This window comes from Octopus bimaculoides, chromosome 8 (genome assembly GCF_046866305.1).
Source record: "Octopus bimaculoides isolate indiv1 chromosome 8, ASM4686630v1, whole genome shotgun sequence".
Lineage (NCBI taxonomy): Eukaryota > Metazoa > Mollusca > Cephalopoda > Octopoda > Octopodidae > Octopus > Octopus bimaculoides.
The window spans coordinates 38,713,733-38,721,232 of NC_142935.1; positions in this window are offsets into that span (position 1 = coordinate 38,713,733).

A 7,500-nucleotide genomic window follows, 5' to 3' on the forward strand; every position below is an offset into this window, starting at 1 on the left:
CTTGAAACAACCAACGATTGGATGCTAAAACTTGTAGAAAAACATGAAAGACCGAAAAAGCTTCACTTTATTCTGAAAGAGAGCAAAACACTCGCTACTGATCTCTTAGATACCCACCAGCTTCATCAGGTTGAAGGAAATGCGCCAACTGTTGCTGCAAAGAAAATAAAATTAATTGCAAATACAAAAGCACGTGAAAAATTAGCTAGCCGATGGGTCCTTTTCATTGTGATTTTTTCTGCACATCTTATTTTGATGGGACAGACTTTACTGGTATTTTCCCTATCTTCCTGTGAAAGTTTTTGGGTGATTTTTGAACGTGTTGTTGTCCCAAAGGAATCTAACGCGCTATTCATACCTTGCTGTGCGTGCAGCTTTAGCATATACTTTTTGCTTGATCGTTTCTTTAGTGGTATCAATGTCAAATATGGTTTATATATTCTATTTTTTTTTAGTTTTCGGGTTCTTCTAAGTGTGTGTAGGAATGTTGTCGTTTTCTAATCTTTTCACCCTATAGAATCGTTGAGAAGTTCGCCGATACATAGTACAAGTGGTTGAGATTTGTAATATAAGCATCAGTAGCCAAAATCATATCCCTAAGTGCAAGGCAGATTTTACCAATTGCTTTTAGGTTTTGGTTAGAATTATGAATTTTGGGAGAGTGTCGAGTTCATTCATACTGGTTTCTTTAATCTTCAGCCATTCAATCATCAATTGAATTTTTTCGATCATGTAGTTATGTTGGTGTAATTTCTGTGTGACTTTCTTCTCTTATCTGATTTTCATGTGCCTTAGTTTTTAATGTTGGTTCAGAGAGTATTTTACTTTGCTTATAAGTTACATTAACACTTTCAATCATTACTGCATTTTCATCAGCCCTGGGCTGGTCTATAATTATTTCCCCTGTAGTATCTCCTTTAGCTGCAGCTTCGTTCCTTTTATCCCTTACTGACTGTTTAACTTGGTCTATCTCTAATTCAATTAGTAATTTCTTTTTCACAATGTTCAATGTTTCTTCTGTCGTTGGCAAGTTTGTTACTGTCTGTGTAGTTTCTTACTTCAAGGTCTTTCTGAATCCAGTTTAAGTAGGTTTGTACCGTATTAGATTTGTTTTGTAAGGAAATATATGGCATGATAGAATCCCGAAAGAACTTTTTTATTATCTTCCCTGGACCATTTTTCATTCTTTCTCTTTTGGTTATTTGATGACGAGCCTGGATGGCCATCTGTTGGAATATTTCGGTTGTTAGGTACTTCCAGCATCTGTGTTTCGGGAAGATTTGAACAAGAAGCTGATTTTTCGAATAGAATGTGGTTAATCTTTCGGGCACACTGTCCTTGGTGTTCCGGTTGACGACTCACCTGGTTTGTATTTTGCTTTGTTATTATTGAGGCATGACGAGCTTGAACATTGACATTAGGGACAAATCTTTCTGTTTCGGGTTAATTTTTTGAGACAACTCCGCCTCCGAGTTCTCCGCATGTAAACATTGCTCGTAACGTAGCTTCTTCAGGCTAACAGATCTGTATTGGTATGTATTGTTTTTGTTGATAGACTTATCTCCGGGCATAGTTTTAGTGGTGCTTTTAAACTTGTGAATGGTTCACTCTGCCATTATTATGATTGACCGTTGACTGAACACTATTCAATTTTTTTTCTCCGTGTTTTTCTCCTTGTCTCCGTATTCTTTCTGTTGAAGAGCGTAGCTCGAAACGTCAAAGACTTTCCGTATTCCCGAGCGTCATACTAATATATACTTTTGTTATTTACACCACCTGTCCTCGTCTGTTGTTATTATTTGTATATTCTCCCATATATATATATATATATATATATATATATATATATATATATATATATATATATATATATATATAATGTTTTTTTATATTCTGATTATTTACAGTTTATTTTAGTTTAGCTTAAATTATTTTTATTACTTTATTACATAAATGACACTAAAAAACAATTTTCTTAATCTAAAGAATTGTATTTTCTGTTTGTTTGTGTGTGTGCCTGTGTGTGTCCCCGTGTGCGTGTGCGTGTGTGTGTGTGTGCGTGTATGTATGCTTGTGTGTGTACTTGTAAGCCGAGAGTTGATTGCGATAGGGAAAAATACTATATATTTTTTGTAACAGTTCAGGGAAAATACAGGTTACTAAAATAAAAGAGAATAAGAATTTATTTAAATAAAATACTGAAAATGTAATATCTTAGATATTTTTCTTTCCAAAAATTCTTTACTAATTATATTAAGGAATACTGGAATTCAGACCTGCTTTAAATAAATTCTGCAAATGAAGAAAAATAAAATGATTAGCAATTATCTGATTGTAGGTTTCAAAATTTAATGAGAGTGTTATTTAATATATACAATGTATGGAAGATAAAATATACTGACACTTCTTGGAACTAATCAATTATATCTGATTAGTCGGAGTGTCGTTTGAGCAAAAATTAAATCGAGAATTCTACATTGTTCTTTCTAATTCAAATCACCAAAGTCATTTGTGAAAACTTAGCCTTTCACAGGCACTTCACTGCTTGGACATTCTAGAGACGATATCTATTGTCAAACGTAGTCCAATATCTTTTATATGCATCGGCTTGAGACAGAGAGTAATTCAATATTTGCACTTCAAACAAGTTCTTGTAAAATTATTCAGTTGTGGAAACTTGTATTCTAACCCGAAAATATTCATGAAATAACATTTTGGGGTGGTTATATCCATCCCTACTACAGATGGTAATATTCATTCCTACTACGAAAGATGCAATGAGAAAGCAAAATGCTTTTGAAATGAAGATTGAAGCCCCATCATCTACAAGGCTAACCTGAAGTGCGTTCTGTTAATGCACTTACTACCAATGAGTTTCTATAAAAGAAAATGTATGCATATTCAGACGACGAATGCCAATAACAATTAGCAGTCACTACTGACGACACCTACAGAATAGGCGAAACCAGGCCTAGTCTGGTGATTCTAGAGACGGTCATGGATCGATTACCTCCCCTGTCAGTATATATATATTCTTCTATCCTTTTTATGTATCAGTCATTAAACTGCGGCCATAGATGAATGACCCCAGTACTTTTATTTTAAAGCTTGGTATTTATTCTGCTGGTTCCCTTAGCTGAACTGCTAGATTACGGGGATGTCAACACACCAATACGAGTTGTAAAATACACACATAGAAACACACATACATGCACAAACACGCACACGTGTATATATACATAAACGACGGGACTTTTCAATTACCGTCAACCGAATCCACTCAAATGGCTTTGGTCGGCCCGAGTCTATAATAGATGACATTTGTCCAAGTTACAAACGCAGTGGACGTAAACCGGGAAACATGTGGCTGGTAAGCATGCTTCTTACCTCGCAGCCTCTTCTGCGCCTACACACACACACACTCACACACACACACACACACACACACACACACACACACACACACACACACACACACACACACACACACACACACACATATATATATATATATATGTATATATATATATATATATACGTAATTGAAAACCAAGATGCGAGTGGAGATTTATTCACATCTACAGCTTTTTTTTATTAAAAGGTTTTCTACAGCATGTATACCAATGACCAACATATGTTTCTACGACGAGGCACTTAAAAGTTTCTGACCTTTGTTAAAAGAAGACACAGGATCAGGTATGATATGAATTTATTCAATATATTCCCCGCTCAGATTCACATATTACAACGGTCCTTTAGTTTTTCTAAGCCCTGTAAAAGGCCTTTTGTGGTATTATTAAAGGCAGAGCCTTTCAGCGCCCCCTCATATATATATATGGGTGTGTGTGTATATATATATATATATATATATATATATATGTGTGTGTGTGTGTGTGTGTGTGTGTGTGTGTGTGTGTGTGTGTGTGTGTGTGTGTGTGTGTGTGTTTGTGTGTGTGTCTGTGTGTCTGTGAGTGCGTGTTGGATGTGTGCATGCGTGTTTGTATGCATGTATATATTCTCACATAAATAATTGAACATGCAGTAATGTGATGGTATAATAGTTAAATTTTACAGATGCGCAGTTTGATTCACTCTTAAGCAGTACCCACCACAGCATTAAATGAGAATTGAAGGTCATGTTTATAAACTTATAATTTAAATGGTAATAAACAGAGACATTGGTATGGGTGTCTATGAGGTGTTTCGGCTCTTGTCCTTTATTCACTTGTATCTGAAAATGCACAGTGAAAAAATTCAAAAGAATTTTATAGGTAGTTTTGGTGGAAGAGATGGTTAGAAAATTAGTAACTAATTTAAGTGTGATATAGTTAGGTGGTTGGTTGCATGTTAGTGAAATTATTACAAAAAATAATATATTTGTAATTGCATATTTTCCAACACACGCACACACACCTACGCGCATGTACTGACACATACGCACACATCTATATACATTCAGACGCCCTCACACAGACACACATTATAACTACATAAGCATAACATTCAAATCTCAATTTAATGCTATGGTGTGTTCTAGCGAAGAGTAATTCAAAATATGCATTTATTGAATTTGAAATATGGGAGAGGAAAGTAGGAGAAACACGTTCATAGAAGAATGACTAAAGGAATTAAATGATGTTATATGTTATCAATATCTAATATTTTATAATACTACCCGAAAGTGAGTAATTTGGCTGTTTATTTAGCTAAGAGGAATAATTACTAACTGCAAATTTAATCATATTTATTAGAGAAGTTGGATAGAAATGAACAGTTTTATTAATGCGTGAATTCATGTGATTAGCTTAATGGGAATATAAGACATAACGACGCATTTGTTTTTGTAACTTAGATGTTATTTAAAAGTAAATAGGTGATTCATTTTTTTACAGTTCTATTGGTAATTAGCTAGTGATCATTATAAATAATATATTAGTAATTTGTGAAAATGCGTCATATATATTTTAAAATTGTACACTTATTAAAGTAATTTTTAATCACTGTTCATTTAAAACTCATTTTCTAGCATTAATATCGGTTCCTATGGATAAAGAAATAATGGTATCTGTATATTTCCTCCGGAAGTTGCTTTTGAAGCAAACCTTTTAACCTTTCGGAGAAAGTGAGTTTAATTAACGTCGGCGCATATCACATGCAACGCATTTGCTCCGATGCCATCTTTCACTGCACACAAACGTACCCACATTTTTTTTATGAAGTAAGTAAAAGTTTTGAAAACATGCACAATACATGTACATATGCATATGCATCGAACGAATAAATTGAATTTAGGTTAGTGCCATCCACCGCTTTAATGATTATACTCACAGTCACGCACTTGCACGCACACATTCACACCCACACACATATTCACAAACATATTAATGTGTGTGTGGGTGTGTATTCGTGTGTGTGTGTGTGTAAAGGTGCATTCGAAGCTCTGTTGTTAAGAAGCTTGCTTTGAAAGCACATGATTCCGGAAGCAGTCCTTGTGTTATCAACTATAGCTGCGGATCGACTACAGCTTTGTTAGTGAATTACGTTGAAAATGACTGTGCGGAAGCCCGTAGAATATATAGATATATGCGTCGTGTTTCTCTCCTTGTGTCTGTGTTTGTCTTACCCACAACACCTGACAATCAGTTTAACCTCCCCTTAACTTCGTCTACGCCAATAGTATAAGGAACAGACTTTAAAGTTCTAGGATCAATTTATACGATTAAATACTTTCAAGGTGGTGTCCCATCATAGACACATTGCAATGACTAAAGAAAGTAAGAAAATGTTAAAATAGAGGAGAGAGAGAGAGAGAGAGAGAGAGAGAGAGAGAGAGAGAGAGAGAGTGAGAGAGAGAGAGAGAGAGAGAGAGAGAGAGAGAGAGAGAGGGAAGGAAAAAATATGGAGGTTATAACAACCGGTTTCACAACTGTTTGATTTTCATAAATGATGTGGAAGGATCTGAAACCATTCCCTGATTGTCTCGACCCCGACTGGAGCCTGAAAATTTGCTTCTTTTTATGATGAAAAAAATGACTCAAATGGCTATCGTTTCGACACAGTTTTGTTTACGAAAGCTGTCCGTGAGGTTAGAGCCTCATGTAACTCTATGAATGATACTTGAAGCGTAGGTAGTCAATGTTTCCTTTGACAGTATAGACGACAATTGCTAGTTATCTCCCCATATTAAGACACGTGACAATATACAAAATAATTTTGCCAAAAGTCAGCACTCTTTATATTCTGAATAAATCATAATACAAATAACAGGTGGTCTGAATAACCAAACATGGAGAAATGGTTTCCTTGCTTGTGTACAAGTGACGGTAAGAAGTGTATGCTTGTCTTCTAATTTCTGTGTGAGAATGTGACCTACAATAATGTAATAGCGCTCTTTGATATGTTGCTATAATTTATTGTGCCAGGGTTTGTATCTTTGAATAAACATTTACTCTTTATTTATCTGTATTTGACGTGTAGTATTGTGAGGCAAAGACAGGACAGAAAGTTTCGAAATTTTAGTGACTAGCTAGCGTCATACAAGAATAAAACATTACTTAGTGAATTCTGACTGGTATTCGGATCTCATGTTTGTGTCTAAGAATATTGAGACTGTTTCTAGAGATAAGTTCTGTTTATTCTATGTAATCTTCCTTTTCATCTTTACCCCTAACAGCATAAAGCAAAGTCCTTCAGGAACAGATGAACTAGTGTGTTTTGACAATAAATATATTCCTGCTGTAAATTTGTAAGATGAGCCGTCTATAAACTTAAAGCAGGTTTCGCATTTAAATCGGCTACAATTTTCGACTATCGGTGTTGTGTTAAGTATCTGTACATACATCTTGGGAGAGATTCCAAGTCCATTTTGTAAATAGATGGAAGGAAGTCATAGATAATCAGAGAGAGTACATTGATGATTAAATTTCAATTAAGTATAAAATTTGATCACTTGTTTTCTTTATTCAAAATTCCGACAGAACTTATGGGATGACCTGATATTTAAGGTTTTAAATATTTGTAGATTTTTCGGCGTTTGTCTTTAGTTGGAGCATATTTTTTCAGAATCTATTGAATATCTGGATTGATGATGTGTTTTGCTACAAAACCCATTGTAGATAAAACTTTTCTTCTTGATACTAGAAGAGTTTGCTCCTGAGAAATAATTCCAGTTTATATTATAATATCATTTAATCTTTTAAGATATATTTATTTGAAAATCGAAGTGAAGTTGATTCCTAAATGTATGCGAGTATGATGAGTGAAACATGTTTTAATCGGCCAAGTCCGATAAATATTAGAGAAAAATATTTTTTTCATAAGGAGCTTTGGATTGTACATTTTTTGGGATGTAGATCTTATCTGGATTTCAATCATTCGGTTATCTCAAATCTAAAAGGTGACTTAAAATATTTTTGTGACATAATTCAACTTCTAAAGGCAAATTCACTGTAGTTACCGTGGAGAAATAATTCCCTGTTATGGTAAAATGTATATAAACAT